A 12,347-nucleotide genomic window follows, 5' to 3' on the forward strand; every position below is an offset into this window, starting at 1 on the left:
TGCACTGAAGCACCTCCCAAGGCTCACAGATATGTACCAAGTAACTCCTGGGTGTTTAAATTATGGATAAGATACATGACAAATACTCAAACTACCAGGACAAAATAATTTTGTATTGTATATCATTATGTACTGTATGACGCCATCTGCTCAAGAATGCAAAATTGCTTGTTAAACCATCTCCCGCCAATGACGTGTTACCACGTCATTCCTCGCCATGCGTAATCTGCCAATGACGTTTTACAGCGTCTTTGAGATCAATATTTAAAATTTCTGTCACGGTATTCACATTTCACCCACGGAGTCTTGGCTGGTACTGTAGATCTCCGCTCAACTCTCCAATACCGCCACCTGGTGGCCGATCGGCGAGTTGCAAAACCGGAAGTGGCCGGAAATGCTTGGTCCGCACCCTATTCCGTCCGGCCACTCGCTATCGCTCGCGGGACTCTATCCAGACACCGTGCATATCGATCCGTTGCCATAACTCAATAAACAACATGATTGGACGTATATTAGTATTATACAAACCGGAACTGGATCACCTAGATCAACATTCCATAATAGCGATCTTTTTGCTCCAGTATCATTCCCCATCGCTACGAGGAAGCTGCCGTGAGTTTCAGCGTTTTTGATTATTATTATCCATACAAACTGCTCTGATCTATATATCACCCATACTACATGAATCATTTAACGTCGGCCATTGCATTATAAACGACCCCCCCCCCCCTCCAGCAGATGGCCAGTCATGACGGTTAGGATCATGTACATGTGAAATTTTTAATATAACGTTGATCGGTATCAAACTGCATTTGATCATCTAATATATGCATTTATGGCTATATCTCACGTTCTATGAAATACAGCAGAAAACGATAAAAACATATTTATACTCTGGACGGTATTTTAGTATGAATGTGTGAATGAAAAAGTTAAACGTTCCTACATCCTGAACGATAGATAATTGATGTTGAATGGGCCATAGTAATGTCAATTTAGCAATACAATTTAAAAAGTTATAGCCCTGCAAAGAAGGTGAACATCTCCATAGACAAATAGTGCTGGCAGAGAGGCTACAAGGATGGATATAAGCTCTGGCAGATAAAGGGTTAATTAATCTGTAAAATGTTGATTGCATTGAACTGATTCAAGTGTTACATCATACCAAACCTCATTTTCAAATGATATTCCCACAAGAGTTCATTTTGAGTTTAAAAGTGCTCGACAGTTCACATAAATTTAGACCACAAAATTGTCTACCACAATATGGCAACACCATAATGTCATCACAAATTATTCAATCCCAGTGAAAGATGATAAAACAACGATATTGAATTACTGCCCGGCCTGCGCCACCTTAGGGAAGCATTTTGATAACACCATAATCTTTTATATTCCATCCACTTTGTATCTCTCTACTCTCCAATCCTCTTTTCTCTTAACTGTCATCCTATGTCTCTCTGTCAAGGGGACATCTACCCACTTCACTTCATCCTTTATCTTTTCATCCCTTCTCTTGTCTGCCTGCCTGACATGGACTCTGGCTACCCTTACATTAAAGGTATTGTAAAAATGACCCTTTATTGTGTTTTGCATAGTTTTTACACAATTAGGGGTTGTCTGAACACTGAGAAAATGTGAAATGTGTACGTAGTGCAGTGTCTGCAGTTAAGCTGTGACAAGAAGCCTCCCTATTGAAACAAGCCATTCAGAATGGCAGCCAACATCAACGTAGATATAACGACTGACCAATCACAGGCTGGGGGTAACGTTAGCTTTAACTTAGCTTAGCCTGGGCGCCAGGGTGGCGCACCACGTAACGCACTGTAGTGCAACGCGGCCGTCCCGGGTTCGACTCCCGAACCCGGCGACTTTTGCTGAATGTCTTCCCCCATATCTCTCTCCCATCTTTCCTCTATGCCGGACTTGTATCCGAAATAAAGCAATAAAATACAGAAAACAAATAATAAAAAAAAAAAAGAAAACGTAGCCTAGACTCATTCTGCTGTTCCACAGATTCAAGGACGTCATATAACATTTTTGAAAATATACTAAATATGGGACCTTTAACTCTTTGGTGGCCACACCCGAGTATAGTCGGGTTATCTCGCCAACCGTTGAGCGCCAAAACCAGTATACTCAGGTTTTGATCCTTTGATATTTTCCTTTGATCCCCGTTCTATACACAGTCAGCCAGAGCCCTCTAGGTGTCCCTGGCTCATCTGCCTACGTTGGAATAGACCTATCTCAAACCCTGCCCCTTTTCTTGATCCTCCAATCACAGCTGTCGCTTACCTCGGACTTCCTCGTACAAACTTTGTAAGCGACAGCTGTGATTGGAGGATCAAGAAAAGAGGGCAGGGTTTTGAGACAGGTCCATTGCAATGAGGATCGAATCTCACCAGGTGGCAGTATCGCCTACCTTTTGAACTCTGATAGTCTAGTTCAGACAGTGTCTGTCCTGATCCCTTTCTGTCCTGACTCGCTCTGAGGGGGAGGAGCTCTTGCAGAGCAATCGCTAGGAGATCCTCAAAACCTATAGTTTCCCGTATACACGAGTAATTATTACATATAAACGAGTAATCGCGATCGCCGATGGGATCATTGGAATTATTCTTTTTGGAGTTTCTGTAACGATCACAGTGTCGTATTTTACCGGACCTAAACCAAGCTTTTGTAACGATCGCATTTTCGGGGTAAGACTACAAACATCGGTAAAATGGTCAATAACGCTGGCTCCATTGAATAAAGATGGGAAAAGGGCGTGGCGCTCAATGAGTTAAGCACCCCCCACAGCCCAAATGGAATGATAAAAAAAAAGAAAAGTTAAGAGATGCTATTTGAAATTCTCTGAAGCCATTGTGTTATAGCTGCTTTCAGACTGCTACTGTTGCTCTGGTAAGTACTTTATCTCCCGCATTATCTCTAGAAGTGTGGCTTCTAATGCAAGGACATGTGAGGATGCAGACAGTTAAAGGGGAACTATTTTACTATTTCTTTCACTATTTGGGCACTTTTACACAATTCCTGTGAGTCTATGGAACACCTCTGTAATTTTTTTAATTTTTTTTATTCATTGTTTTGTATTTCTAATCAAGTCCTCAAAAACAGCATTTTTCTACCTCAAGATCTCGAGCCGTTTTGAGCCTGGGCTCCAACCACTGTGTGCAGCTCATCATGTACCCGATGCCACACAGCCACATTATCATGCAGCGGTGTCTCTCTGACATCACAAATCATCACATTTTCAAATGACTCAGTTCAGTGAAGGTGAATATTGTGAGAGGAGAATTGGAAGAATGCGCCAATATGAGAATTAGAGACATAGATCATATTAATATAAGTTCACATAGCTAGGAAACAATGCTAAACACTCAAAAAGGCCATTTATAAGATAGTTCCCCTTTAAGATTTACCAAGGTTACCAAGTAAACATCCACTAAAAGAAACAGAAATATTGCTCTGAAATCCCACAAGGTGTAAGTTGCAGGAAGACAACAGTGGAAGTCTGAGAGAGTTGGAGAGGAACGTTTGTTGTGTTGGAATGCAGCTAGCTAAAACAGATAAAAACAGTAGTTTGTGTTTGTGCATTTCCAAATTGACAACATGTCACCCACTTTGCGTAGCGCTCATGGACTATTGATATGGACACGCTGATGTTGTAGATAGCTAACAATTAACGTTAGTTGTGCTACATGAACCCAAACACTACTGCTATCCAAAGAGAACACATCCTGTACCAGAAATCTGCGTTTCCATGAGTGGAGAGACCTGCTGCAGACAGAGTCGAGGTAATGTAATGTGCAAATGGTGACTGACTGTTTTGACTGACAATAAGCATTAAGCATTGTGTGCATTGTTATTGCTGCCATGCTCTTTATGCATTCTAAAAATAAATGTGCATAAACGAGTACTCGATCACTACTCGAGTTCTGGGAAAACAATACAACAAACAATACAACAACAATACAATAAATCATTATCTGGACAAGGCCGGTTTTGGTTCGCTACAGTGTTTCAACAGGTGGCCCCCACCACAGTATAATTATAGACTGGGCCTGTAACCTCTTAACCCTTTCAGTGCCACGGATGACACATCTCGTTTTATTAGCCCCCCACTGAGTGCCCACGACGACAAATATCGTTTTATTGTTTTATTAGCGATCTGAAATCATATTTCATCAACCGAGTCTCCCGTTGGTACAGCAGCCCCTACAGGAGCTCAGAATGGAAAAAAGCGCCCCTATGGTCTATCCCTGTGTAACTGAAGGTCAGTCACTTAGACTGACCTGGGATCTGTAGATATGTAGAGGCGGAGCCAGCTGGCTCCTTGTGCTGGCAAGAAGTCTGATCAACATGGAAGTCATCGCGGGACGGGGATCAGCCTGGAATATATATTCACAGCAGCCAATAATCAATCAATAAGCGTGATAGATATTTGGAATGGCGATCAGGAATTGGAATAATCTTTTTGGAGAACATCTCTGATCTGAGGTAAGGAATCTATTTTACCAGTCTTGGGATAATCAGAGTTGTATTCGCTGAGATGTCAGCGTTTGCCCTATGTGTGATGTGTCTGTGTGCGCGATCGCTGATGAGGAAATAAGAGAATCGATTTTTCAGCTCGCGTCTAGCGTGCATACGTACACATACTATCGATAATCTAGCGTTTATTTGAAAACGATTCATAAATAGGCCGAAAAATTACAACGTTTTTGTGTATTCTAGAATATTCCAGTAAATGTCTTTTATCACGGAATCTTTATATTTTCCTTGAAAACGAGGGCTTTTCAAAATGCTATAAAACGAAAATGAACAGATAAAAAAACAATCCGCTTCGACAATGTTGACTGCAAACGAGTCATTGATAAAAGCGAGGGGCAGATTAGACACATAATTTAAAACATAGATTAGGCGTTTTTAACGCTAACATTGAAGTGGATGGTGGCATTCAACGGGTAAACCAAGGTTAAGCAAGGGCTCTGAAAGTGTTAACAGTCGTGCACATTTTGCATAAAACGCCTGTCGATTGCATACTGAAAGTAAATTGGACACTATTCTGGAACCATTTGTAGCAGATGCACAAGTCTGGCCTCTTTTGAAAGGAAACACAGAGTACTATTGTCATAGAGTTACAGAGATTTGAACACACTGAAATAAAGTTTTCAGTTCTCGTCTGAATTATTTAGCTATTTTGCAATTATTTTGCCTGCAGTGCAGATCCATCTACTCTATAGGTATTAGCTGAAAACACTACTGGGGCCTTAGCCTGAAGTCTTACCTAGTACATGTCCAAAGACGATAACAATATCACACAAAAATTGTGTTTTACACATCTTTATGTAATGGTATGTTTTAGGCGTTTTTCCCAAAATTTGTGAGAGGAGTCAACACTACAAGGAGTCCCCTCTCCCCCTCCCCCACTAATCTCTTGTCACATACACCAACCCCACCCCTTCTCACACAACAGATATTTTTAGTCTTAGTCATGTGTCAAGTGCTCCTTTTTCGTTTATCATATTTAGTCATCTTCATTTATTTTTCGTTTAGTCAGTTTTAGTCAACTAAATGTCTGAGCATTTTAGTCTTAGTCAGTTTGTCAAAATTTTGTCTTTTTTGTTTTAGTTTTTTTTTTTTGTATTTTTTTTTTATTATTTTTTAAACAAACACATAAACAAACATGACAACACACGATAAGATATACAAGCATTAATTGTCAGAGCACATCCAATGAGATCACATTTTAGTTAATTGTCTTATATAAGATATACCCCTAATATCTGTTATCTAAAAAACCTACACACATATGCTCCAGCTCGAACCCCCCCCTCCCGGACCCCACCTTGAGAAGTACCTCCACTATCCCTCGCACCTAACCAGACACTACCATTATAAGCTAGCTTTTATTCTCTCCACCACTTCTAACCACATTGACATTTTGGATTCATTGAGACCCAGAATTCTTGCTGTAGATATTTCTTGATAAATCACATCGAGATATGTAAGAAACCAAACTTTACGGCAAATTTTTTCCGGTTGATACCAGCGTGATGCGATCAGCTTTTTAGCTACTGTGATACCCGATAAAACCAATCTCTTTAGCTGTGGATTCACTGCAAACTCAAAAACATCATTCAATAGTAATACCGAGGGGTGTACAGGTATATTCCAAGATACGAGTTTTGATAATTGTTGGGTCACATCTTTCCAGAATGCCTCAACTGGTGGGCAGTCCCAATACATGTGCATAAATGTCCCTTCGTCCCCATTTGTACATTGGGAGCATTTGGAGTCTTGTTTAAGCCCCATTCGGCACAGTCTTATAGGAGTCAAGTATGTCCTGTGAATATAGTTAAGATTGATTTGTTGATGATCCGGGTTCCTTGATGTAAGTCGGACATTTGCCCAGGCTCCTTGCCAATCAAAGTCATTTTCCAGGTCTGGTATATCCCTCCTCCAGACAGAGTCTAGTTGGAGGGTTTCATACGAGGACGTTAGTAATTGATGATAAAATTCTGAAACAAAACCTCTCGATGTCTCTCTTTCGTAGAAGAATTTGTGGTATCTGTGGTGTTCAATTGGTCTGTCTAATGGAACACCGTGAGACTTCAAACATAGCTGTAACTGTTTGTAAAAAAGCCATGTGGACTTGGTGAGATAAAAAAAATTGCGTATTTCTTTATCACTACAAAAACCCTGTTTGTTAAAAACATCCCCTAATGAGTGTATGCCTTGCTCTTCCCATAATAGGGAATCTTATAGGTCGTTTTTCAATTAAGAGTGCATTGTTATTGAATAAGGGAGTATGATTGTGCCATTTATGTGGGTTAGGATTTTTTTTTTGTGATTCACGCCATATCCGGATCGCATGAGTAATTATGGGGCCAAATTTTCGTTCACAGTGCTTGATTGGTAGTTTAGTGTATGCTATGTCCTTCAGTCTATGTGGGGCTACTATGTTTTCTTCTAATTTTCTCCAGGATACTAATGCTTGGGGGTCAAACCATGTTGTCAATGGTCTTAATGTGTACGCCTTAAAATATTGGAAAAAATCTGGACATGCCATGCCACCATCTGCTTTATTTCTCTGTGCGGTGGATCTTTTTATACGTGGTGGTTTGTTATTCCAAATAAATTTGTATGTGGAGGAGTGTAATCTTTTCCAGTAACCCTCTGGAGGGGGTAACGGTAGCATTGAACTGAAGAAGTTGATTCTAGGTAGTACATCCATCTTAACTATTGATATCCGTGCTTGTACTGTGTTTTTAAGTTTTGCCCATCTATCAAGGTCGTCTTTGATTTTGTTTTGGATTTTTGTGTAATTGTGCTTCACCGTTTGTCTTATGGTTTTAGTCTAGATTTTGTCGACGAAAACGGATGACATTTTTGTCTATTTTTAGTTAATGTACTAAAAGAATTATATAAATTATAAAACCTTTTTTCTTTTCTTTTTTACAGCTACTGTTTTATATACTGTTTTTTAGTAATAACGCGAAAATAATGGTATTTATTCAACAACAGGTGATTGTATAGATTAGTATTAGTATCATTAAATGACAACTATGCTCAACTATGCTTCACCCACGGAAAGGTTGTTGGCACATTGGTTCCACATGGACATTATACGTTGTTGCACTTGCTTCCAGAAGGCTCCGTTTAGGTTAGAGGCTCTGTTGTGATTTTTAATGCACAATAAATATTCAACATTCTCTTTTGAGACTCCGCCTCAGACTCTTATCATTTGGCACTAAAAGCTAAACAAATTTGTCACCGGTATGGCTGTCCGCAACATGTCATTAATTCTGTGCGAGAGGTCGATCAGCTAGGTTAGCCACTAGTTAACGCGAGCTAGATGGAAATACAAACAATGTAACATTACTGGTGAAAAAGCGATTTACCTTGGAATACTCCTTTGCCCACTTGCTGTACTTTGCTTGCAGGTCTGCAGCTGGATTATGAATAGTCCCAATTTAGGCCAAGGTAACGTTAAGCTAAAACTAGCTTTTCAAATAGCTCTTCAACTAATGCTAATAACAGAGCTCCCCGTCACACTGCTCTGACTCGGGACGATGGCATTAAGAAAAGTTATTATTTTGTCTAGTCTTGTTTTAGTCAACAATATCAACATACATGAAGAGAAATTTCATCCTGGTTTTTGTAAATAAATTTTTTGTGTCCTCAGTTGTGGTCAACGATATTTAATAACCTATTTAGTCTCGTTAGCGTCACACGGTCTTCAATAACGTGACGTCACGTCTCGTTGTCGTCATGAAAAAAAAAACTTCGTTGACGAACATTTTTCGTCATCATTTTAGTTGACAATTAACACTGGTACATACAATACAATACATATACAAATACACTTTTACCGCTTCTGGGTCTCAGAAAACCAACTCAAGATGTAAGATGTCATTCTTTTCAGAATTTTATTGGCTACACAAACGGTCAATAATTTTCAGCGTCAGTGGTGATTTGTCCGGTCATTGAGAGGCGAAACCGGAGGTTGTCACTTTTTCGAAACTGACGCTCGTTGGCTGTTTGGTTTTATAATCTGAGATTGAAGCACATAATAGTCTGAAGTGGTAGTCTGAGGCTGCTTCATATACAAGGAATTGGTTAACATGGTAAAGGTGACACAGAGCACCCAGGGGATTGTTCTGCTACACGTTTTCTGTTCTTCAGAAGTAAGAACACTACTATAGAATAAAGCTCATTTGGGTATAAAATAAGGATGCATGATAATTATCGGGCCGATATCAGCAATTATGACGTCATCCCGATAACATTATTGATAGCTCCGATAATATATTATAATTTTTTTTGTTAAAAGAAATCCGGTGTGGGTGGATTGGGATGAAGGGCGTTTGTTTTTACTGTAGGCTCCTCCCGTTTTGCCAGTACTGTGGTATGACTGATAGCGTGTGGTTTAGGAAGAGGGAGTTTTTCACAAATCCAGCGCTCCCTTTCTCATGCCTGGCTGTGACGTAGCCACTGTAACTTTCAGAAGCAGCACAGATAGTAAACAAACATGGCGTTGTCGGTAGTGTGGGACTTTTTCAAAGTTTCAGAGGAAAACAGTTCGCTTGCTATTTGTAACAAATGCAGACGTTCCACAAGGAGGGAAAGGGGCAACAAGCTATAACACATAACCTAATAAGTCACCTGAAACATCACCACCGCTACGATGGTGTATTAAAATCCGACGACGGCGAGCGAGCAGCTAAAGGCTAAGCTGCTGCGAATCCAAAGCCAGCTGCAAAGGAACCGGCGTGGCTTGTACCTATTGACGAGGCGTTTGCAAAATTAAAGACGTTTGACAGAGATGATTTGTTTGGTTTATTTAATTCTTTTTGAGGCGTGCTGTCCTATACATGCCAAGTAATAGTTGTTTCATGGACCAAGACCACAACAGTCCTCTCCTATAGCGTCAAATGTTTTATCTGCTGACAAAGCACAATACCTGTTGGTTTTTAGTTCACTCATTGTTCAGGGAAACACATTGTTAATGACATTGACAGATTGTGAATTTTGTGATTGACTCAAATAATATTTATTTGGAAAAATAAATAGTCACTTTATTTGAAGAGAAAACTGTTCTCTTGGCTTTGTTTTGTTCATAGTAGTAACGCTCATGTCATGATAAATCTGGTTAGGTCAAAACTACAGGAATATACATAAAAAAAAAATATTATAATACAATATATTAGGGGTGTAACGGTACGCGGATACGTACTGTACCGCGTCAATGTGGTCCTCCGGTACAGTACGGGCTGTGCACCGTACGATTGCAACGGTGCGGAACCTTTTTTTGCAGAACTTAAATCCCCCCGGCCCCACGTAATTTATCAACAACACTGCGGTCTGCTGTGAGCATTATAAAACAAACGTGTGTTTAACCGACCGTGAATTAAAGTGTCAATGCTGTTTGTCATTTTAACAGCAGATACTTTCTTAAATGCCATCCTCCCGACAGAGCGGTGTTGACGGGGAGCTCTGATGGGTTCGCTTGGTGGTGGTATTAGCATTGACCAGCTAACCGAAAGCTAGCATTAACTAACGTTAAAGGTAGGGCTGGGCGATATGGAAAAAAATCATATCGCGATAACTATATGATAATTTTATTTTATTTCTCGATATCGATAATTATCGAATTGTTATAAGTATAAAGAAATTTTTTTTTTTTTTTTTTTTTTTTTTAACAACAGATGTATGTTTATTTTGCAGCAATTCTTTGTCATTGCTGCCATCTTTAGTGTTACATCCCCTCACACTCCAGTTCTCAGGCTGCAGCTGGTTTAAAAGCTAAAGTAAACCGGCTTCTCTGCTGGCTGTGGCTCCAGGGGAGTTGAACAGTTCTGGCTCTGCTAGTTTATTTTCGATCTTTTGGCGCTTTTTTGGTGGACAAACCACCGCACATGTGCACTGTGACTCGTGACTGGAGTCTAGTTCTGCTAGCACACATAGCCTACTGTGTACAGACGGTTTCAAAATGTATTTTAAATTAGAAAGCAAACAAAATAAATGGACAAGAGAAAAAGAAATCTGAATTTGGTCAGTATTGTCATTTGGACAAGCAAAGCCATTACTTTAAGTTGCAGGCAAGAAAGACAAGTCTGTCCACTGTCTCTGGTTTTAAAACTGCCCTGTTGCAGGTAAAAATTAAAAAAAAAAAAAAAAAAAAAAAAAAAAAAAAAAAACGATTTTTTTTAATTTCGATATTCGATATCGATTATTAAAATATATCGCGATATTTATCGTTATCGTTATATCGCCCAGCCCTAGTTAAAGGTTTAGCCATAACGTTACCTTGGCTAAAGTTGGGGCTATTCATAATCCAGCAATAATGGCTGCAGACCTGCAAGCAAAGTACAGCAAGTTGGCAAAGGAGTATTCCAACGTAAATCACATTTTCACCAGTAAAGTTACAGTCTTTCCATCTCTCGGTAGCTCATGCTAGCTAACCTAGCTCACGTTAGAGTCGTCACTGAACCACCTCGCGTACACAATTAATGACATGTTGCGGACAGCCATATCGGTGACAATGTTTAGCTTTTAGTGCCAAATGATAAGAGTCTGAGGCGGAGTCTCAAAAGAGAATGTTGAATATTTATTGTGCAAAAATCACAACAGATCCTCTGTGCTACTTCAACGGAGCCTTGTAGACTGAGTAGGGTATATCTGCAGAGCCACTGGGTAGTGAGTGCAACACCGTGTAATGTCCGTGTGTGGATCATTGGAGTAGGGTATATCTGCAGTGCTGCAGCCCCATACTCATTGTATAGATTTGTATTAGTAGCATTAATCAATCACCTGTTGAAAAAATACCTTTACTTTCTAGTTATTACTAAAAAAACAGTATATAAAACAGTAGCTGTATATAAAAAAAAATTAAAAATAAAGTATAATTTATATATTTTTTAAATTAATTTTTTTTTTAATGTACAGTTAATGTAATGTTAATATATATATTAGGGCTGTCCCTGACTAAGGATTTGGATAGTCTACTTTGATTAGCCGAAATTGGCAGATGACTACCCCCCCCTGAATGCAAAAAAAGAAGAAAAAAGGTATAATTTTTGTTTGTTTTATCATTCCATTTGGGCTGTGGGGGGTGCTTAACTCATTGAGCGCCACAACCTTTTCCCATCTTTACTCAATGGCACCAGTGTTATTGACCATTTTAGCAATGTTTGCAGACCCATCGTGTGTTATGTATTATAGCTATTGAGACAATAGTATGGCTCATTTGACAGGCATTGTTCATAGTCCATCACTGACTAACAAGTTAATTTCTACATACTGTAGTTTGTGCACTATTACACGCTAAACATCGCCCCTTTCCCAAATAATCCAGTCTTTTTTCATAGATTGCGAGATATGGCACGTTATATGCAATATGCCCAAATCGTTCTGGTTGCTCGCCTGAAACCCCAAATACTTCCAAATCAAAAGGTATATACCATGTATATACGAGTCTTCACAAAATCATCAAGGGGGGGGGGGGTGTCGTTTTATATGTATATGTCTATACTCGTGTATACGGGAAATAGATTTCAGGTGATAAAAATCTCAGAGCGATGGGCGGCCGGGTAGTACAGCGGACTAAGCGTCTGTCTACCACCGCATAGACACTGGTATCGAATCCGGCTGTCAGCGGTGCCTCCGGCTTGGCCGGCCGTCATACTGACACAATTGGCGGTGTCAGCGGGAGGGAAGCCGGTGGGTGGTAATCTGGTTGTTGTAAACAGCGACTCCTACAGGTCGGCCAGGGCGCCTGCACAGCGAGGGAGGGAAATGGTGAAGGTTACACTTCACCAATGAGAGTCCTCGCTGTCAGGTGAAGAGGC

At 39.9% G+C, this 12,347-nt stretch overlaps 1 protein-coding gene across 1 annotated transcript in view; it reads right to left on the reverse strand.

The window, feature by feature from the left end:
• The window catches only part of LOC311246154 (DNA repair protein XRCC1-like), a 118,684-nt gene that overhangs the window by 41,531 nt on the left and 64,806 nt on the right, over window positions 1–12,347 (reverse strand). The window lies entirely within an intron of this gene.

Source organism: Notolepis coatsorum, assembly GCF_963971535.1.
Source record: "Notolepis coatsorum genome assembly, chromosome: 19".
Lineage (NCBI taxonomy): Eukaryota > Metazoa > Chordata > Actinopteri > Aulopiformes > Paralepididae > Notolepis > Notolepis coatsorum.